The sequence below is a fragment of the Dipodomys spectabilis genome, unplaced genomic scaffold, assembly GCF_019054845.1.
Source record: "Dipodomys spectabilis isolate Male_0828 unplaced genomic scaffold, ASM1905484v1 ptg000116l, whole genome shotgun sequence".
NCBI lineage: Eukaryota > Metazoa > Chordata > Mammalia > Rodentia > Heteromyidae > Dipodomys > Dipodomys spectabilis.
Genome location: NW_024870793.1, coordinates 4464619 through 4488769, shown reverse-complemented (window position 1 = coordinate 4488769; position 24151 = coordinate 4464619). Strand labels below are relative to the sequence as shown.

Genomic DNA, 24151 nt, shown 5'->3' with positions numbered 1-24151 from the left:
TGAACACCATGCTCTTGAACTTTCTAATACCATAAGCCAAATAAAATTTCATTGCTCATAAATTAACCAGTCTTTGAGCATTCCCTTTATTTAAAAGTATGTTTTAAAACTTTTAAGACTTTCTAAAATAGTTATTTCAATTTTCATAAAAAATCTGAAAGTTTAGCAATCCAAGCTTTAATTTTCTCATTTACAAGAAAACCAATCAGCATTCTAAGCTGGGAACCAGAAATCCATGCCTGTGATCCTTACTACTCAGAAGGCTGACATCTGAGGGTAGAAATTTAAAGCTAGCATGGGCAGGAAACTCAGTCCTGAGACTCATCTCCAATTAAGCAGCAAAAACACCAGAAGTGGAAGTGTAGCTCAAGGGGTAGAGTACCAGGCTTGGTTGGAAAAAAATTAGGGAGCCCATTGAGGTCAAGTTCCGCTAAGGCCACACACACACAGACACAGACACACACACACACACACACACACACACACACACACACACACACACACACATACACACAAATAAGTATTCTACCCTTTGGGTATTTTAATATACAGAACTGCAAAAATTGCTATGACTAAACAATAAGATTTTTTTTGTTGGTTATAGGACTTCACCTCTGTGCCTAGGCGTTGTCCCTCAACTCTTCAGCCCAAGACTAGTGCTCTACTATGTAAGCCACAATACCACTTCCAGGTATCTTGTGGTAAACTAGAGATAAACGTCTCATGGACTTTACTGCCCAAGTTAGCTTTGAAGCATGATCCTCAGATTTCACCCTTCTGAGTGGCTAGTGTTAGAGGCATGGGCCACCAGTGCCTAGCAACTATAGCATTTCTAAAGCATGTATTTCCCTCATATATACAGCAATTCTTATATTGCTGGATAAAACTAACTGATTAAGTTTTAATGACTTAATAGTCTAGCTCTCTATCTAAGAAAAGAACTATAGATATTTAAGATGTTTCATTGTAATAAAGAAATACCATAATTTTACTGGAAATAAGAAGCACATAGACTTTCTTACCTAGGCTGGTTTTAAACCATGATCCATGATGCTCAGGTCTTAGCTTCCTGAGTTGCTAGGATTATAGGCATGAGCTACTGATGTTCTGTTTGACTTATTTCTTTGATATGTACAAGACGTTATGTCAAAAACCGAACTTTACAGCTTTGGCGGGGGAAGGGGTGGATGAGGGAATATAGGGCAGAATGGGGAGGTGGGAAGGGATGGGAAGGGGAAAACAAAGGAAGAGGTAACAATGCTTGATATGTACTCATTACCTTGCCTATGCAATTGTAAACCCTCTGTACAGTATTTTCACAATAAAAAAATAACAAAAACAATGTTTACACTGGCTAGAAGACAAAAAGTGACCAAATGTATTAATCAAAGGTCAGGACACTAAAATGAACAATGTGTAAAATGAAAAATATCTGCCCTATCAGTGCTTTAGAGGTTAGAGGAGCTTACAGGTAAATAGTAACTCCTAGATGCTCCATTATCACATGCTACTACTTCTTCCATCGATCTCTGGGTACACAGCAAAACACAAGTGCAGTCACTGATTTAGAACTTTTTTAACTTCTTCTAATTTAAATGCATTCGGATTAAAGGGAAAGAAACACCCTACATATTTGTTAAAGAATGATGCATATCCTTACCAAATGAAATGGGAGGCACTGGTGAACCCCAGGCTAAAGTGTACACAGACTTCTTATGGTACACCCTGGAAATCTGTGGACGTCTTTGGAGTGGAAGGTGGTGCAGAACAGAGGAAGATTTAAAAGTTAAAAAGCAATAGTGAAAATAAACAATGTTTTACGAAAATGATTTTACTACAAACTCAGTTATTCATTTAAAAATCATTTTAGAACCTTCTTCAGTTGATTGGAAAAAATATTTAATATATGAAGTAAGCCAAAATATAGAAAAACTAGCCCTAAATATACCTTATCTAGAAAACATAGTCAGTTCTCAACCAGTGTGGGATAGTTTTGTTTTGTATTGTTTTGGTTTGTTTTATTGGTCATGGGACTTGGACTCTAGGCCTGGGTGCTGTCCCTCAGCTCTTCAGCTTAAGGCTAGTGCTCTAGCACTTGAACCACAACACCACTTCTGGTTTACTTCTTGTTTTCTTAGAGGTCTGTTGGAGATAACAGTCTCACAAACTTCCCTGCCTGCGCTGGATTTGAATGGCGACCCTCAGATCTCAGCCTACTGAGTAGCTAGGATTATAGGTGTGAGCCACTGGTGTCTGGCTTATCTGTCCCTGGAGGCAGTCTATTTCAAAATTGCCAAGTATTCTATTACAGCTCTAGCATTACTGAAGTATAAATACTATGACAACTAGAAATTTAAGAAGTTATAAATCCTACCTGTCAAGACAGTGATAATTATTTTAAGTTATTGCTTAGCCATGCATCATCACTATTCAAATATATTCTTAATTTGACAAGATTTGAGTATAGACTGATTTTCCAAATTGACTATCTTTTTAAGGAAATTTTTTCTAGTGATGTGTGTCAGTAAAGCATGCTTTAGACAAAATCACTATACTATATGACTTAAAATACAGAGTATCTTGTAGGTATCGTTTTAGAACTCTAAAATCAATGACTAAACCAGCTCTGTCATTATTTTTATGTACCTCACAAATTGATAGGAATCATTGTATACAATGACCCAGATTTTCTTCAGCTAAGACATAGAATAAAGTATCTGGATTGGATGCCTAAAAATAAAGCAATATCATTTCCCCATTTACATTATTAGTGTTAGTCCTGAAAATTCACTGTATAATATTTTAGTAATAAAATTATTTAGCAATTTTGTGATGATACAGAATTATTTGATGAATGGATCAAGAAAATGTGGTATATATACACAATGGAGTTCTATGCCTCCATCAGAAAGAATGACATTGCCCCTTTGTTAGGAAATGGAAAGACTTTGAAAAAATTATATTAAGTGAAGTAGTCCAGGTGCAAAGAAACATAGGTCCCATGGTTTCCCTTATTTGCCATAACTAAGATGTGTCTGAGACATATGCAGAAAAGGTCAGATAAGTTGATGTTAGGTGAAATGAACCCCAAGATAAGTATTCAAATTTTTTTTTCTTTCTTGCCATTGTTTCTAACATATTTACAGAATTATTTAAATTTACACAGTTTTAAGTTGTTTACTTCTCTGGAATGGTTCCCACACTTGTCCATTTTTAAATTAAAAGAAGGTTTAGAATTCGATTGGATATAGGTTCTACTTGAAAACTTAAAAAAATGTAAGGTGGATGCCAATTCTCATTCCTGTAATCACAAGCTTATAATATCGTGGTTCCAACGCAGCCCAAGAAGGAAAGCCAGTGAGACTCTTATCTCCAATTAACCATCAAAAACACAAAAGTAAAGCTATGGTTGAAGTGGCAGAGCACTAACCTTGAGGACAATAGGTCAGAGAAAGTGTCCAGGACCAAAGGTTAAGCCCCTGGAAAGCTATACCCTCACCAAAAACAAAATCATACACAGGGTTGGGATTCAGCTTAGCAGCTTAACATGCATGAGTTTTGATCCCTAAAACAAGGAAAGGGAGGGATTGTGGAAGCGATTGGGGGAGGGAAGAGCGAAGGAGGGAGGAAAGGAGAGAGATAACTGCATATAGAAAAGAGGGTAGCTCTGCATAATAAATGATGTTCACTAGGGAAAAAGGTCAGGCAAACATTTTCTGTAAAGATCAGAGTAAGTATGTCCAGACTTTGGGAGCCACATGGTAAGCTGTCAGTATTCCATTCTGCTGTAGCAGTATGACAGAAGACACAGATAGAATGAATGCATTAAAACTTTACTAACATTCCCTGAAACTTGAATTCTATTTTTATTTGAAATATGGCTATTGAAACTGAGTGAATGTTTGGTTTTATGTATTTTGCTTACTTGAATTATTGTCACTTACAGCTTTGTGGCTGGCTACTGAAGTCATTATAACATGTCTGGCTTCTGATGAAGTCTCTAAAGCACCTCAAAAGTCAGCCATCAATAGAAGCCATTGAAGTCACTCAGCTTTTTGGTAGTCAAAATAAGAAGAACTAGAATAAGAAATAAATAAAAGCCTACATTTAAAAACACCAAGGGAGCTTTCATCGAAATTCAGCATAAATTATCTTGTATTTAAACCATAATCCTCAGATCAGCATTCTGAGTAGCTAGGATTACAGATGTGAACCACTAGCATGTGATTGTTAGTTTTCTTAAATACCAACACAGCATTGTATTTTATATTGGACTCATCTCCATTCCTGCACTCAGCCATCACTTGGACCGAAGAACTACTGTAATGGATGAGGAACTCTAGGCCACCTTTTAGTTGGTAGGAAATACAAGAAGTAGAGAAATCAGATAGAACGCACCAAAAGAAAATAAATGAGGAAACTGGGTTTCAGGTGGCTCACACATGTAATCATAGCTACTAGTGAGGCTGAGATCTGAGGATTGCAGTTCAGAGCTAGCACAGGTAGGAAAGCTAATGAGATTCTTATCTCCAATTAACCACCAGAAAACCAAAAGTAGGCATTAGTTCAAATGATAGAGCACTTGACTTGAGCTGAAAAGCTCAGGGACAGCACTAAGACTGACAAAAAATTAAATAAAAGAAAAACAAATCGGCGCCCATAGTCAATGGCTCACATCTGTAATTCTAGCTTGTCAGAAGTCTGAGATCTGAGGATCAAGGTTCAATACCAGACTGGGAAGAAAATCTATGAGATTCTTATTTCCAATTAAGCACTGAAAACCATAAGTGGCAATGTAACTCAAAGTGGTATAGCACTAGCCTTAAGCACAAAAGCTCAGGGACAGGATCCAGGACCTGAGTACAAACCCCACAACCAACAAAAAAGGAAAACGAATGAGAATCCACCTTAAAGAAATAGCTAGGTGAGAAAAATATAAAGAATATCTTATTAAAAAACTAATTTAGGATATTTTGACTTAAAGGGCAGTATTATGAAAAGGAAAGACTGGGGTGGCATGTTATTTTATTTTATTTTAATTTACTTATTTACTTTGGGAGTGGAATAGGGCTTGAAATCTGGGCTGGGCACTGTGCCTAAGCTATTATGCTCAAGTCTAGTGCTCTACCACTTGACCCAAACCACCACTTCCGCTTTTCTGGTGGTTTATTGGAGAAAAAAGTCTTACGAACTTTCCTGCCTGGGCTGGCTTTGAATCCCGATCCTCAAATCTAAGCTCCTGAGTAGCTAGGATTATAGGCATGAGCCACCAATGCCTGGCTGGGATGATATTTTAGAGTACTAAAAACAAAAGAGACATAACAACATGAAATGAACCCTAATGAAAAATTAATTTGAAAATTTAATTTGAAAAATAGCAAGAATAATATCTGTCTCAAACAAGGAGATGTGTATCTGTATTTGATATAATAACAGTATTATGAAAATATCATTAATTTTCTTAAGTATAATGAAGGTATAATGGTCTATAATGGAAGAATATTCTTAAAATTTAACTTTGTTCCATAAGCTTCTGTGTGTTTATATAGGAACATACAGATAAAAAAGTAAGGAAAAAATTGTCAAAAATTTTAAAAAGAACCAAGGCACTTTTTTAGTGGCTTTATTTTATTTTATATATATATATATATATATATATATATATATATATATATATATATATATATATATATATATTTTTTTTTTACCAGTACTGGGTCTTGAATTCAGGTCTGCTTGCTCCTGCTTGGTTTTGTCACTCAAGGATAGCACTCTATTTTCTGAAACACAACTCTGTTTCAAACTTTTTATGCTTAGCTCAATATAAGACTCTAACTCTTGACGGGTCTGGCTTTGAACCTTTATCTTCAGATCTCAGTATCCTGGCCAGTGACAATTACAAGCATGAGTGACCAAATGCCTGGCCTAAGTATGATTTTTAAGAACCAAGTACGTGAAAGACTGTGCTCACTATGATCAGAAAGGAGGAATACCTAGCCCCTGCCTACAAATTCACAGAATTTCTTGTTTGGGCTAGCTTTGAACCCAGTCTCCTGAGTAGCTAGGATAACAGATTTGAGCCACCATAACCTAACTTAATATGTGACTTTCAACTTCATAAAGGCATGATAGTTTTTGAAAGAGAATGAGTTCATTTTGGTGGTTTGCAAATGCAAAATTACTACAAAATGAAAAAAAAACATAATTTATTGTTATTATTAAGGTATTGTAAGGTGTTCACAATTCAGGAAATGTATACATTTCTCTGTTTCCCCCTAAAACCCAATGAAGAGATATTTTAAAAATAAATTTCTGAGCAAGGCAGCAGTGGCTAAGGCCTGTGATACTAGCTAGCAAGAAGGCTGAGATCACATAATCTAGGTTTAAAGCCAGACCCAGAAGAAAACTCAGGGAGACAATTATATCCAATTAATTATTTTAAAAAAAACAGGAATTGTAGCTCTGTCTCAAGTATTAGAGCCCAAAAGTCCAGGTAATGACCCAGAACATGAGTTCAAGTCCCAAGACTGGTTGAATAAATAAATAAATAAATAAATAAATATATCTGGCCAATTACCTATAACCCTAGCTACTTAGGAGGCTAAGAGCTGGGCGTAGATTTTCAAAACCATCCTGGGCCAGAACATTTGTTAATAATCTTTATTTCCAGTTATCCATGAAAACCTGGAATGGGAGTGGTTGATCAAGTAGTAAGTGCTTACCATTGTACCCTCAGTTCCAGTCGTAGGATTGGCACCAAAATAAATAAGTAAATTTATTTATTTTTGAGTTTTGAATCTTAGTCAGCATGGTAGATTTTTTGAAAGTCTTTCAGATAATAATGATGTGCATATATGTTTATTAACTCAAAATTGAATTCATGCTGATATTTTCCTCAGTCATTTGAGTAATAAGTAAGCATTATCAAGTTTTTACTTGTTGAAATAGTTGTCATACAATCCCACTTTTCCATCATCAGTTCAAAAAGCCCAACAAACCTCTTTGTCTGGGTGCCAACACCTAGAATGGAGTTTCTGGGCTGGGAAGGTGGCTCAGTGGAAGCGTGTTTGCCTTGCATGCATGAGCCCCTGGGTTTGATTCCTCAGCACCACATAAGCAGAAAAAGCTGGAAGTGGCACTATGGCTCAAGTGGTAGAGCACTAGCCTTGAGCTGAAGAACTGAGGGACAGCGACCCATGACCATAAATAGAGTTTCCCATACAAACTTCCTATACTGAACCAAGAAAATATCAACAAACTAAACAAAGGAATAACATAAAAGTAAACAGAAGTCTTCCAACAAGATAGAGCCCAAGCCCAGATGGATTCATTACTCTATTCTATAAAACATTTTATTTTGTCCAGTCTTAGGGCTTGAACTCAGGGTCTGAACCTGTCCCAAAGCTGTTTTTGCTCAAGGCTAGTTTTAGTACTAGTGCTATATCACTTGAGCAACCATGCCATTTCTGGCTTTTCTGTGTATGTGGCATTGAGGAAAGGAACACACGGCTTCATGTGTACTACGCAAGCATTCTACCACTAACCCATCTTCCAAGCCCACTATAAGGCTTTTAAAGATGAAGTAATACTAATCCTCCTCAAGCTTTGTGAAATAGACGCAATAGGGAGCAAACCCAAACTCATTCTATGAATCCAATATTACACTCATCCCAAAACTAGGTAAGGATCCAACAAAACAAGCGAATGAATGATCAATTTCTGTGATGAACATAGATGCAAAACTCCTCAATAAAATATTAGCCAACAGAACCCAGAAACAAATACAAGTCATAAAAATATGATCAAGTAGGCTTCATCCCACAGATGCAAGGTTGATTTAATATATACAAATCAATAATTCACATCAGTAGAGCCAATATCAAGAACCACATACTCATCTCAGTAGATGCAGAACAAACCTTTGACAAAAGACCACGCATTGACATTAAAAGCTCTGGAGAAACAAGGAATAGAAGGAACATTCCTTAAAAAAATAAGAGCCATAGACAACAGGCCATACTAAATGGGGAAAAAATTAAACTATTTTCCTTAAAATCAGGAACAAGGCAAAGCTACCCCTTCACTCCCCTCCTCTTCAATCTAAACTGGAATTCTTAGCCAGACCAATAAGGAAAGAAAAGGACATTAAAGGAGCCACACAGAGTACGCAAAAATTAAACTAACGGTATATGCTGATGACCATTTCTTATACTTGAGGACCCAAAAGCTAAACTCCCAAACTCCTACAGCTAATTAATACTTTTGGCAAAGTATCAGAATGCAAAATCAATCCATAAAATTCAGTAGCCTTGGCCAGGCACCAGTGGCTCATGCCTGTAATTCTAGCTACTCAGGAGGCTGAGATCTGAGGATCGTTGTTCAAAGCCAATCCAGGCAGGGAAGTCCATGAGTCTCCAATTAACCACCAGAAAACTGGAAGTGGCGCTTTTGCTCGCCTTGAGGTGAAGAGATGAGGGACAGTGCCCAGCTCAAAGTTCAAGCACCACGACCCAAAACAACAACAAATGGTTAGTGAACCATTCCTTGGGCAAAGAATATACAAGCAGAAAGGGAAATAATGAAAATGACACCATTTGCAAAAGCTTCAAAAAATAGTAATTAACCTAACCAAAGATGTAAAAATTGCAAAAATCTAAAGAAAGAAATCAAAGAGTATATCAGAATATGCAAAGACCTTCCATATTCATGGATAGGTAGAATATTGTGAAAATGGCCATAATGCAAAAAATTGACATAAAATTCAAGGCAATCCCCATCAAAATCCCAATAATGTACTTTACTCAGATAAATGAAAGAATCCAAAAGTTCATATGGAAAAAAAAAAAAAAACAGACCAAGAACAGACAAAGCAATTCTTGGCAAAATAAGCCATTCAGGCAGTACCACTATACGAGACTTCAAGTTCTACTAAAGAGCCACAATAACAAAAACAGCTTGTTATCGGTATAAAAATTGTTTCTAACATATTTATAAGATGATTTCTATGTTGCTTTGTATGTCCTTCCCCAATGGTATAACTCCTGCTTTCACTGTATTTGATGGTGGTATAATTTGTGGAGGGGAAGGGCAAAAACAAATCATTTAACTAGAGATACAGGCATAACCATTGCAACAATGAGATGTACAAGTAGTTATGTCGAAAAACAAACATTACAACTTTGGTGGGGGGGGGTAGTAGCGGGTGGGGGGGAGAATGGGAAGGAATGGGGAAGGGAATACAAAGAACAGGCAACAATGCTTGTTAATAAATGTATTCATTATCTTGTCCATGTAATTGTAACTCCTCTTTACGGTATTTTCACAATAAAAAAAGAAAAATACAAAAAATAAAAAAGATCCGAAGACCAATGGAAAAGATTATATTAAGTGAAGTAAGTCAGGCCTAAAGAAACATAGGTCTCATGGTTTCCCTCATTTCTAATAACTAGTATACATCAAGCAGAGATCTGAGGGACAAGCAGAAAAGTTCAAAAGCTCTGTACATATGACCCAATAAGATGATGTTAAGAGAAATGAACCTCAAGATAGGGACCGAAGTGTTTTTTTTTTCTTTCTATTGTTTCTAACGTACTCACAATATACCATGTGATTTTTTTTTGTTTCTTTGTATGTTCCCCCCCCCCATTGTAAAACCTTTATTTTCACTGTATTTGATGTTGGTGCCTTGCAACTTTTATATACACTTTTCTAATTTGGGGAGGGGCAGGGAAAAACAAAATGCTTAAATAGAGATATAGGTTGACCCATTGTAATAATGAGATGTACAATACACTATGTGGAAAAATGAGCTTTACAATTTAGGCCAGGGGTGGGGTGAGAGTGTAGTTTTGGTGATGGGAGGAAAGGGATGGTAGGGAAAAACAAAGGAGGAAGTAACAATGATGATAAGAAATATACTCATTACCTAGCTTATGTAACTGCTGTGATCTGAGGATAATTGTTCAAAGCCAGCAGGGACAGGGAAGTCCATGAGACTCTTATCTTCAATAAACCACAAGAAAATGGAAACCGGAACTGTGGCTCAAGCACTAGCCTTCAGCTGAATAGCTGAGGGACAGCGCCGAGACCCAGAGTTCAAGCCTCACGACCGACCACATACACACACACTCACACACACACACACTCACACACACACACACACACACACAAATCACAGCTTCTTCAAATATTCCTGTTGCGGCAACTTGGCAGCCATATGCAGAAAACTAGAAGTGGATCTGTGCTTTCACTAACATCAACTAAAAATGGATTAACTACCTTAAAATCAGCCAAACTACTGTAAGACATAATAGGGATGATATTAGAACTTATATGTACAGGCAGGAACTTCCTGAATAGAGTTCCTGGGGCAGAACAGATAGGAGATAAATCCAACAAATGGGACTACATTAAAGGAAAAAAATTTTCTGCACAGGCTAGGACATAGCCACTAAACTAAAAAGACAGCCAAGGAATTGGCAAAAGATATTTACCTGCAACACATCAGACATAGGGCTAATATTCAATGTATAAATGGATCTCTGGAAAGTACCCCTCCAAAACCTCATAAACCAATTACTAAATGGGCAGGGGAGCCAAGAAGAGACTTCTCAGAAGAAAAAGTAAAGAATGGGAAAGAAACATAATAGGAAAGGTTCCTCATCCCTCGCCATAAAGAAAATGTAAATCAAAGCAATCCTGAGATACAATCTTACCCAAATATTCTGAATTCTGACAACAAATGCTGATGGGGAAGTGGAGAAAAGAGGAATCCTACTGTACAGCTGGTGGGAATGTATACTAATACAGCAACTCTGGAAAGCAGTCTGAAAGTTACTCAAAAATCGCAACACAGACCTTCCCTAATACCCTCCCTACAGCCATACCACTTGTAGGCATCTACCCTGAGCATCATGAACCAGAATATGGCAAGGACACTTGCACAACCATGTTCCTTGCTGCTCAATTCACAGTGACAAGATATGTACACACCCAGATGCCCCACAATAAATGAATGTATCCAATAATTATGCTATCTATATACAATGAAATTTTACAGACAGAGCCATTAGAAAGAATAAAATAATGTCATTTGCAGGGAAATGGAAGGAACTAGAATAAATCATGTTAATAAAGTTAAGCCAAGATCAAAGAGACAAATGGCACATTTTCTTCCTGATTATGTGGAAGTTAGATTTAAAACACAATGGGATATGAAGACTGTACAGGATTCTAGGCATCATGTACAGTGAGTACAGTAAGGGAAAGCCTTTGTAGAAAATCACCAAGTTATAATCCACAAGCACCTCTTCTTATGTATATAAAACAATATATATATATATATGCATATATATATATATATATACTAAATTGAATTGTAAAGATAAAGAAACAAGGAACTTTTCTTAATTTCTCTTTTCATTTTCTGATGACTCTGTATTCTTTACCCAATATACACTATATATGCATGCATATGTGATGGAAGATGGGAGAAGGGCACAGAATCAGTGGAAAGTGGATGAAAAATTGCAGCCGCGGAGCCCACTGGCTCTACTGGACATTGATGAACGTGAACCATGCAACTTGCGGATCGATATGGGAGGGAGGGAATGGAACAGAATGGGGGAACAGATTAGACTATGTAAAAGGAAGGAACTATACTAGTTACCTGACATGCAGAAAGATAACCTTGCTGTATATCACCGCTAAAACAACAGTATTTTTTCAAAAAGAAGAGAGCTCCCAAATGAGAACATACGAGAAAAGGGAAATAAAGAGCAGATAATTATGTTTTTGTAAGTCCTTTGTACCTGATAGTTTCAATCATTAGTTTTTTTCCTACCAACTGAGTCATACCTCTAAACCCAAAATCCTTACAATATTCAATTTTTTCCCTTGATTTCTTCACATTTTCTATTTACTTTTTGTTTTGTTTTGTGTGTGTGTGTGGTGTGTGTGTGTGTGTGTGTGTGTGTGTGTGTGTGTGTGTGTGTGTGTGTGCCAGAAATGGAGCTTGAACTCAGGATCTAAGTGCTGTTCCTGAGCTTTATTTTTGCTCGAGTTTACTCTACCACTTGAGCCAAATCTTCACTTCTGGATTTTCTTGTGCAGTTTATTGGAGATAAAAGAATCACAGAGACGTTTTACCATCATTAGATTCTAATCATTATCTTCAGATCTCATCCTCTGGGATTACAGCCATGAGCCAAGGTACCTGGCTTATGAATTATCGTTCTTTTTTTAACAAGCTGGTGCCAGTGGCTCATGCCTGTAATCTTAGCAACTCAGGTGGCTGAGATCTGATAATCGAGGTTTAAAGACAATCTGTGTAAGAAAGTCTGTGAGACTATGATCTCATTAACTGGTTACCAAGAAACCAGAAGGAGAACTGAGATTCAAACTGGTAGAGTGATAGCCTTGAGCACAAAAGAGCAGGGACTGCAACCAGGCCCTGAGTTCAAGCACCACATAAAAAAATAAGTAAAAACGAATTTGCAATCACTTGTGATCTCAACATCCTCAATTCGTGGTTTATTTAAAGCCAATTTGCATCTCAGTTTGCACTTATTTGGAGTGTAACTAAACTTGTATAACTGTTAAAAGAAAAAAAATGAGCAGCTGTGTGCAGGTGGCTCACGCCTATAATCCTACCTTCTCAGGAGGCTGAGAAATGAGGATGGTGGTTCAAAGCCAGCCTGGGCAGAAAAGTTCCCATGAGACTCCTATTACCAATTAATCCCTAAAAAACAAGAAATGGCACTGTGTTTTAAACTGGTATGCTATACTGCTAACCTTGAGCAAAGGAGCTCTGGGACAGCACCCATGCCCTGTATTCAAGCCCCATATCTGAAGGAAAAAAAAAAGAGTTCAGTGCTGGGAAGGTGGCTCAGTGGTAGAGTTCTTGACTTGCATGTATGAGCCTCTGGGTTTGATTCCTCAATACCACATGAGCAGAAAAAGCCAGAAGTGGCACTGTGGCTCAAGTGGTAGAGTGCTAGCCTTGAGCTGAAGAGCTGAGGGACAGTGCCCAGGCCAAGAGTTTAGGAACCATGACCCACAAAAGACAAACAAACAACAAAAAGAGTTCAAACATTTAAATGATGTGTACAATAGACTATACACTAAAGATGAAAGATTATATGAATGAATTAATAATTAAAATGATCAACATTGTTTTGATTTTATAAGTAGTGGATGTAGCAGAGAAATAATTATTCATTCTAACCACTCTTGTATTGTTTTAAACTCATTTACTACTTTTAAACTAAAGGAGCACATAAGTATCATTTTACAGAAAAACAAAAGTTGTACATGTATTTTAACCTGAATTCCACATTTTAAAATTTGCCCTTTAGTAAACAGTCAGTATATTTTTATATAAACTACTTGTAATCCCTTTAATACTTCAGGTCAGTCTAGTATTTGATTATATCATAACTCCTCCCGTCTTTCTTTTCTTCATTCCATTCCTTCACATCCTTTCCTCCTTTCTATCCTAGCAATTAAACTCAGGGCTTCATGCATTTTAGGTAGGTGCTCTACAAGGTGAACCATACACCTGCGCTTTTTGCTTTAGTTACTTCTGTTTTGTTAGTCATGTGGCTTGAACTCTGGGCCAGGACACTGTACCTGCACTCTTCAGCTAAAGGCGAGTGCACTACTGTTTGAGCCACAATTCCACTTCTGGTTTTCTATTGGTTTATTGGAGGCAGGAGTCTCACAAACTTTCCTGCCTACACTGGCTTTGAGCTGTGATCTTCAGACCTCAGCCTCCTGAGTAAATAAAAGTACAGGCCCGAACCACCTGTGGCCAGCTCTGCTTTAGCCATTTTTATGGCAGGGTTTTCTGTTTATGAGCAGGCCAGAATGGATCACAATCCTTCTCTTTACCCTTTCTGAGTAGATGAAATTAAAAGCACAATGATTTTGGTTCAGATACTGATTGAGAAACAATAAAGTGAATGTTTGCCTAGGCTAGCCTCAAATCCTAATAATCCTCTCTGCAGCTAGCAATTCAAGTGTGAGCTACCATGCCTGTCCCAAATTTCTGGTGACTAAAACATATGAACAATGTTTTAATATTTTTAAATGTTGAATTTGGGGACAATGAGTACTTTTACTTGCCTAGTTTCAAATTTCACCAAAAAACCCAAATATTAACTTTTGGTTTCCTACATAACATTAAATAAGCAGATAAACTTTAAAAAGTAATTAACTATTTAATGAAAAAAAGCTAAACAATAATCATCCTTACCACTGTAACTTTGGACTTAACAACTTGTCAAACATTGTTTACATCATAGTTGTTTTTTCTGGGCAGTATTTTCAATAAATGGATCATTCCACCCCCATGGTGGATGGCCAAACAGCCTATATCCACAGGAGTGAAAGCCAGGCCATAGGCCAACACACTAAAGGAAGACATGGTCCGGAAGTATTGTAGGTGGCAATGTCCCAACATAAGGGACAGCTTAAATAGAGCTTTTTCTTAGGAAAGATACTCTATTAAGCCATACCTCTTCTTCTGGGTTTATCACTGCTTAATTGGAGACAAGTCTCATGGACTTTGTTGCGTGGGCTGGTCTGAAATCATGATCCTCAGATCTCAGGTTCCTAAGCAGCGAGGATAATAGGCATGAGCCAACAATATCTAGATTACTTATTCCTTTAATAAAAATAAAATGGCTACAGCATGGTTTAACAGAGAGCTTGAATCCTTTCCTGAGTCTTAGAGATCTTCTGACTAGAAGCAGAACAGCAAACTGACATGTGGGAAACTGTGTCTACCATATGAAACCATTTTCCAAAAGAGTATCTGGCTCATCAGTTTGGCTTCTGGACTCACAAAATTAACATTCAATTCTCCACTGAAGTAGAGGGTATCCATTGCATGCTCTGCAGCATCATAAATCACTTGTTGGTCATTAAAAACCCCTTTTTTCAATAGGAAATGCTCAAAAAATTCTGTTCATTGAATAATCATGACAACCTTAGGAGATGGGAAATACCAGTATCCAATTGTATATTGTGGTGCTTGAACGCAGGTCCTGTTCCTGATTCACTTTCTAGAACTCTACTTCTTGAACCACAGCTCCATTTCTGTTTTAGTTTTTGCTTAGTTGGTCATGGAGCTTGAACTCAGGGCCTGGGTGCTCTCCCTGATCCACTTTCTAGCACTCCACCACTTGAGCCACAGCTCCATTTCTGTTTTATTTTGTTGTTGTTGTTATTCTTGCTAGTCATGGGGCCTGAACTCTGGGACTGGGTGCTGTGTCTCATCTCTTCAGGTTAAGGCTAGCATTCTACCATTTGAGCCATAGTGTACTTCAGGCTTTTTCTTCTTATGTGATTCTGAGGATTCCAACCGAGGGCCTCATGCATGCAAGGAAAGCACACTTCTACTGAGCCACCTTCTCAGCCCACTTATGGTTTTTGAGGGATTAATTGGAACTAAAAATCTCATATGACCTTTTCTGCCTGGGCTGGCTTTGAAACACAATCCTTCCATCTCAGCCTCCTGAGTAAGAGTGTAGGCATGAGCCACCTGTTCTTGGCTCCATTCACAATTGTATACAAGTGAATAAAGCTCAGTGATATAGTGTCTTCCTCTTTAACCAAAAGCAGGTAAGAAACCAGAATTTTATTTGAAATTCAGTTGAATCTATACATTCTAGACGTTAGGATTTCTTCTGTTACTCGAAAGGCAGGAGTTTAGGCTTATTTCACTTATTCTTACCAAAAGACACCTTGTAAGCTTCAAGTTATTTAATCTATGATTGATTTAAAAATGAGCTGACAGAATTAACTCTCAGAGTGACTGCCACTAGTACAAGTTTTGAACTCAGAATTCAGTGTCTACAAAGAGAGATATATTTTAGTATTTTAAATAAAAAAGCGATGTATATTAGTATTTTAAATCAATAAAAGCTAATCAGCTACATTTTCTCAAAATATGTAATTCTAAATATTTCACTACTCTTCAAGGTAAAACTATTGCAAATTTTAGCACAAATTAACAATTTTACGTTCTATTTATTTCCTTGGCAATCATTCAAGCTAGCCAAATTTAAAAAAATACTATTTTGACCAGTTGCTGGTGGCTAACATCTGCAATCCTACTACTGAGGAAGCTGAGATCTGAGGATTGCAGCTCAAAGACAGTCTGGTCAGGAAACTCTGTGAGACCTACTTCCAAAAAACCACCAGAAAACCAGAAGTGGTGCTTTGGTTCAAGTGGTAGAGCGCTCTCCTTGAGCTGAATAGCTGAGGGACTGCCCCCAGACCAAAAGGTCAAGGCCAACAACCAACCAAAACAAACTAACAAAATAAGAAGAAAAAAAGAAAAAAAAACAACTGTATGAAGAGGAAGAATCTCCAAGTTTTTATTCAAATTTTTAATGCTTGTTGCAACTGTTTTCATTTGGTAAAAAGTGGACAGCTTATATATGTCATTGTGATAAATTTGCTACTATGTGGTTGCTTTTCTCCTATTTATAGTTTTATTCATCTAACATTATTGAAGATGAAAAATCCATGAAGGGCAAGACATATTATTTGGCAAAACTAGTCAGTTAAATTGACTAGTACATTCTAGTACTTTAGCAAAGAAGCTGTCATTTTTATTCCCTCCCCAGGATTTGAACAATGAAAAAAAAAATGTCTTGACTTTTCCAAAAAGTGAGTAAGACTGCTCATATTGAAATAATTAGAAGATAGTGAAAAGAAAGTTTAGGGTGCATAATATGTTTAATTTTTAACCTTTCTCACAAAAAACTTCCAAGAAAGTTAACACACATTTGTTATAGATATTTATATCAAAGAGCCCACTGCAGGTGCCTGACACCTATAATGTGCAACTCAGGAGGATGAGATCTGTGATTGAGATTGGAGCCAGCCTGGAAAAGCAATAATTGCATGGATGATGCCTCCTACTATTATATCATGTCTTTTCCTCCAATCCTCAAAGTGAAGCTGTCTCCCCACATGACCATCCTTCTGATTTATTGACATTATCATTTTGATTTATGGTTTTCTCCAACAGCATGACATGTGCATGGAGGCAGGCCATTCACATCTGTATTCACATCTGTCTCTCTAGTTGCCTACAATAGTGCCTGGTCCTCAGTGCTTAGTAGTCTTGTGTGGAGATGAGCCTGTTCTGCTCATGAAATCTCAAAGTTCAATCAGGAAAGCTCATCAAGCTATGGTCTTATGGTAAATCGTCATTTCTTCTAAATATTATGTTTCCTCCCTGTGTATCTAAGTCCACCTAAGGGTGAGATCAGTGCCTGACACCTATCAGTTATGATAGCAAAGGTAGCTATGACATCATAGAAGCTTATTGTGAAGCTTCAGGAAGACCTGATAACTGAAGCACCCAAATTGGTAGGTTCCCACATCCTGGAATACATTCCACATATCTGCAATCAAACCATCATTCATTCTCTGCTGGGCTCAGAATCATCATATGTTTCCCTTCTTTATTTAAAATAATGAAAAATGTGTTTTTGATATGTTATTGAATTATTGAAATGTGCCTCCAACCCAAAAAATAATTCCATTAGTGGAATGTAAATATAAGGCATGGATAAAAACAATCATAAAAACTCCTAGGGAAAAGATCAAAAGTGGCAGCTACTACAAAAGTTGTTTCTTAATCCCAGCATTGGTGTCTCACACCATAATCCTAGTGTAATGTAAACTAATGAAACTTTTCTTTTTGTACCAGTCCAGGGGCTTGAACTCGTGGCCTGGGCACTGAGATCATTTGATGAAGGCTAGCACTTTACTACTTGAGTCATAGCCACACATCTAGTATATTTGGTAGTGTAGTGGAGATAAGAATTTCACAGACTTTTCTACCTATGTTGGCTTCAAACTCTGATCCTCTATGTCAGCCTCTTGAGTAGGATTACAGGCATGAGCCACCAGTCCCCAGCTAAAAGTTATTTTTGTAAGATATAAAAGTTTACTTATACTGGGGAAGAGAGGGGGAGGGCGACAGCGGTAGGGGAGGGCGGGGGCGAGGGCAGAGCCTGAGTGTTCCACACACCCCGCACCAGCACCTCGTGGCACGCCCCACTCTCCTCCCACGGCTGGGAGGGCTGCAGTCCTCTTGGTCCTCGCGGTCCTCAGAGGCCTGTGCAGCAGCAGCGGCAGCAGCAGGCAGCCAAAGCGGCCCACCTACCCTGCAACCCAAGCCTGGCCGGCGCGACACCAGGTGATGGAGTAGCTGGCTGCCAGTGTAGCAGAGTAGCACTGAATGAGCCAACCCTACCGTCCCAGAGGAGCCCACTCCCGTGCCGCATCCATCAGGCCCGCCGGCTCAATGAGTGAACAGAGTATCTGTCAGGGAAGAGCTGCTGCATTGGTTTGTGACGATGCCAATAAAAGTGGGTGCCAGCTGTGGTTCAACTGGGTTCAGCAGAACTCATATCTATCACCATACAGGCAACAACACATTCAGAGTGCTGGGCAGGAAGATCCAGGATCATCAGTTGGTGATCAGCTGTGCCATCCCCAAAGGATTAAAGTATAATCAAGCAACACAGACCTTCCACCAGTGGCGAGATGCCAGGCAGGTGTACAGTCTTAACTATGGCAGCAAAGAGGATGCTAATGTCTTCGCAAGTGGAATGATGCATGCCTTAGAAGTGCTGAATTCACAGGAGGCAGGACCAAAATTGCCTAGATAAAATTCACAACTGCCTGATCAAGTTCAAAATGGCCCATCCCAAGAAGAGTTGGACATCCAAAGAAGACAACTGCAAGAACAGAAACGTCAGAAGGAGCTGGAGAGGGACAGGCTGGAGAGAGAAAGAATGGAGAGGGAAAGACCAGAGAGAGAAAGGTAGAGAGAGAGAGGCTGGATAGAGGTTGGAAAGAGAGAGGTGGAGCAGCTGGAGCGGGAGCAGCTGGAGCAGCTGGAGCAAGTGGAATGGGATCAAGAGAGCAGACTGCTGAGTACTGCCACCTCTGTCTTTGTGGAGAACCCTGTAAACTCTGATCTGGGAGACCCCTCTGCGTCGGAGCCAGGCTTTCAGGAAGCCTCTCAGCTGTCGGAGGCTCCAGCCCCGCAGGGTGTTATCTTGGGACCACCTGCACCTCCATCTCCTCCAACACTCCCACCAGGTCCAGCCCAGGCCTCTGTATTCTCTCCTCCCCCAGAACCTCCTCCTTCACCCCTACTGCTATCCTCTGGCCCTCCTCCCCCACGCCCTCTCCTGTACCACCTCCTGCACCTCCCTTCCTGCATCCGGATTTTTTTCAGGATCCTTTTCAGAATACAATCGTCCTTTAACTGGACTTGCAGCTGCGATTGCTGGAGCCAAGCTTAGGAAATTGTCACGGGTGGAAGATGCCTCTTTGCCCGGTGTTCACAGATGTGAACTCTGTGTCAGCTAAAACAGTCATGGGTGGTGGAAATGGACCCGTTCCCTTGGCAGGTAGCAGCTCAATGGAGGAAATGAGTCTCCTGATGGCCAGAAGGAGGAGAATGGCCGAAAAGGGATCAACAATAGAAGCAAAAAATGAAGAATCAGAACCTGTAACTTCTAAGGTCTCATCAACAAGTACACCTGAACCAACCAGGAAACCTTGGGAAAGAACAAATACAATGAATGGCAGCAAGTCACCCGTCATCTCCAGATGAGATTCTCCAAGGAAAAATCAGATTGTTTTTGACAACAGGTCCTATGAGCCATTATAAGTCCACACCCTTGTCCCAGCCCAGTGCCGACTGGGTCCAGACAGAAAGCCTTGACCATGACAGACTGAAGCAGGATATTTTAGATGAGATGAGAAAAGAACTAACCAAGCTGAAAGAGGAGTTCGTTGATGCAATCAGGCAGGAGCTGAGCAAGTCAAATACTGCATAGAGAAGCAAACTAAGCAGAGATAAGACTTGAATCTGGAGAAAAACAAAAATTCCTACAAACAACTGTCAACATCACCCCTACAGTTACGAGCTATCAGAAGAAAGTGGAAAAGGAGTCAAGGGAAAATCCCCATCCTCTGAAACCTTCTTAAGTTGTGACTCTGGCGATCATCTGTTTTCATCTCCGTTTGCTGCTGCTTTGACCTTTACTGCAGGATGAAAAGAGAGTTATGTATGAGTTTCCATAACATTTATGCAGAAAATATAAACCCATCAGGCAAGATTGCCATGCATTGAGATATTTTCATGTTGAAATAAAACCACACATTTCTCACAACCCACTGCTAAAATAAAGAGTAGAAAGGCTCATGAAGTTCTCCCCGCCTTCCACATCCTCCCCTCTTTGAGTGCTGAGGAACTGAGCAAGCTCTGCTTTTGTATTTCATGTGTCTCTCTCAGGTTTGTATTCCTATCGTATTTGGTATTCCATGACTAATTGAGATCAGCGCTATGTAGGTTTAGATCTTAAGATGAGGAACAAATAGAATTGTACATGTTTTCAAAGGATGACATTTACAAGAAAGTGTCTGTAGATGACCAGGTCCGTCGTGAGGGATTGTAGAGTGATAGGAAGTCCAAGTTAGCCTTTAGTGGTTAATTAGAGAAGAGAGCATTAAGGACTTTCTTCAATTTAACTTCCCCACAAAAGCCAAACGTTATGGTTAGTCCCATGTATGCACTGAGAGAGCATCTGAAATTCAATTTCTACTCCCAGGCCAAGCAAAAATGAAAAAAATAATAAAAATAAAAGGAGGTGGAAGCAAGCACATATTAAAGTTTTAAAATGACTCAAATGTTGCCGGTCACAAGAGGCTGACATCTGAGGATTGCAGTGTCAAGTCAGCCAGGGGAGGAACCTGCTTGAGACTCTTATCTCCAGTTACACAGCACAAAACCTTGAGCTGTGGCAGAGGTGTTAAAAACACGAGCATTGATTGTGAAAGCTAAGATATACGTGTCCCAGGGTCAGAGGTGAAGCCGCAGGACCAATAAAATTTTAAACGGAGAGTGGATGGAGAGAGGATGAAATCTGAGGAGCATGGGTCAAAGTTATCCCATACAAGAAAGTCCATAAGGCTTTCTCTCTGTGTACATCTATGTGCTATCCTATGGCTTGAGAATGTTTTGTTCAAGGATAGAGCTCCACCACTCCCAACTTTTCATTGATTAATTGGAGCTAAAAGTCTCATGGACTTTCCTGCCATGGGTGGCTTTGAACCATGATCTTCAGATTTCAAGCAACTGATTCATTCGGGGCTTTGCATAAGGCTCATCTCTTATTAACTACCAAGAATTAAAAAAAAATGGAGTTGAACTGTCACTTAAATGGCAAACTGGGCAATCACTTTTTAGGACAGCACCTAGGGCCTTAGTTCAAGCACCAAGACAAAACAAGTATATCTACAAGCTTTCCTTTGGCTCATTTGGTAAGCCACTAGTCTTGAAGGAAAAGCTCTGGCATTGTATCCAATCTCTGATTTGTAGCCCCATGACTAGCACATATACAATAAAAAATTTTAAAAAATTCAAAAAAAATTTTAAGTGGAAAAAAGAATATATTAACATTTTAAAATGAGCAATGGTTTTGTGGTTCATGTGTATAATTGGAGCACCTCAGGAATCTGAAATCTGAGGATCAGTTTGTAGCCAGACTACACAGAAAAGTACATTAGAATCTTATGTCCATAAGCCAGAAAAAAAGCTAAAAGCTGAGCTGTGGAAGTTGTAAAACATCATCCTTGAGCCAAAAAGCTAAGAAACACTAGGACACTTGTGGTTCTGTCTTGTAATCCTAGCTACTCAGGAGGCTGAGGTATGAAGATCACGGTTCAAAGCCTTCCTGGGAAGGAAAGTTCATGAGACTCTTATGTCCAATTAACCACCAGAAAACTTTAAGTGACACTGTGGGTGAAGAACTCGAGCATTCACCTTAAGCTGAAGAGCTCAAAGACAGCACTCAGGCCAAGAGTTCAAACCCTACCCTCTGTAAAAAGAAGTAAGAAACAGCAATGAAGCCCAGAGATTCGGTCTACTGACCGCAGTAAAAAAGCATTGAGGTTGAAGGGAAGAGATGGTTAAAAATATTAAAATAAGACAGAGGCTGGTTGCTTATGCCTGTAAATCCTAGCTACCCAGGAGGCTGAAATCTAAGGGCTGCAGTTCAAAGCCAGACCTACCAAATGTCCATGAGACTTGTGCATGTAATTACCAGTATGAGGAATTGAACTTGCCCTGTTTTACTCAAGGCTAGAGTCCTACCACTCCAGTTTTTTGGTGATTAATTAGAGATAAGAATCTCAGAATCCGGCTAGGAAGTTGGCTCAGTGGTTGAGTGCTTGCCTTTCATGCATGGGACCCTGGATTTGTTTCCTCAGAACCACATAAACAAAAAAAGCCGGAAATGGTGTTGCAGCTCAATTGATAGAGTGCTAACCTTAAGCTGGAATGCTGAGGGACAACGTCTAGGCCTAGAGTTCAGGCCCCACAATCAATGGAAAATAAAAGAACCTCAGACTTTGCTGCTCAGACTGGCTTCAAACCAAGAGCATCAGATTTCAACTTCTTAGTTGTGCTGGGCTTTGCCTGAGACTTTTCAAAAAGAAAGAAGCTGGAAGTTGCGCTGTGACTCAGTTGGCAGAACTGAGCAAAATCTCTGAGGCAGTGGCCAGTCTCTAGATTGAGAAAAAAAAAACATAAAAACTTTCAAAAATAAATAACACAATGTAATTCAAAAAATGTTAATATGATGCAAAGGAAAACTGTTTCTTTTAAATGCAGCAAACAAGAACACACTACAAAATTTCAAAATAACATACTGAAAGTAAGGGGAAAGGAAAATTTTTAAAATTCATGCAAATATTAAATCTAAACTGACATGACCAAAATCTAATGTTATCAGAAACTTACTTTTCTCTCACTTGTAAATGCTTACAAGCAATTGTCCCTCCAGTTTCAGCACTAGTATGGTGATTTGGAAATGACCTTTCTATGCAGCCTTGTCTGACTCGGGATCTTCCTTCTTTAGCCTCGAGTTAAACTACAGCCACTACCCTCATTTTAATTCACAAATCCTTTAAAACTCAAACTCAATATTCAAATGATGAATCATATGTAAAAGTATGAATAAACATCAGAGATCCACCAGAGATCCTCTGAGGAATACAATCATAACAGTAGAAGAGCACTGACCACTCAAGGCAGGTAACAGAAGGAAGATTTAGCATTTCTTTTTTTGGATGTGCAGGGGGTTGAAAACAGGGCCTTATGATTGCTAGGAAGGAATACAATTCAGTGATATTAATTATATCCACACTACTTTGTAACCATTACCTCTGTTCGTGAACTTTCTTTTCAAAACTGATGGAATCCACACTATCATTGAGTATTAATCACCCCCAATGACCTGCCCCAGAAACTTTTAATCTTCCATTTTTCTCTTATGAAATGGTTTAGTCAATATATTTCACATAATAGATTTTTTTTGTGTCCATCCATGACAGATATATATTAATTGCAGCCTTTTGTGGATGAGTCATCATTTATGCATACCTCACGTTTTATAAACCTATTCATCTGATAGACACTCCAGGTGTTTACAACTCCTGACTATTGTAAACATTGCTGATATTATCGTTGGTATGTGAGCTATTGGTTTTTGTTTTCAGTTCTTTTGGGTATACAATGAGCAACGGAATTGCTCTGTCATGTGGTAATGCTATTCTATGTTAGAAGAATGTGTCAAATTCTAACATAATTGCTATATCACTTTCATCACCACAGAAATGTACAAATGGTCAATAAAATGTACAAAAGTATTTCAAATCTTCTACAGCTGTGCCCTAAAGGATCTTTTTTTTTTTTTACTTTTTACTTGGTTTTATTTAGGCCATGCAGGTCTTGAACTATGTAGCATTGTCTAGAGCTGAAGTGAGAACAATACCAAATGCCACTGACCCAGCCTCCAAAAACATTTATTATGGTAGTCATTTTTTCTAGAGATAAATTTTAGTGATTATATGCATGTTAACTCTTTTAAAATAAGGTTCTGAATTTTAAAATGACATATAATTGTAATGACTCTGTGTACCATCTTTATTATAAGAAAAAATATATTTACTAAAACTATAAAAAGACAAAAAGGGTTTGAACTATCTGAGTTAGATGTCAGCTTCCCAGCAGAAAAATACATTACAATCACAGTCTGATAAAGACCCA

At 38.6% G+C, this 24151-nt stretch overlaps 1 pseudogene; it reads left to right on the top strand.

The window, feature by feature from the left end:
• The first annotated feature begins 18328 nt into the window (after positions 1–18328).
• On the top strand, positions 18329–20018 carry LOC122115100 (annotated as a pseudogene).
• Positions 20019–24151: the final 4133 nt, after the last annotated feature.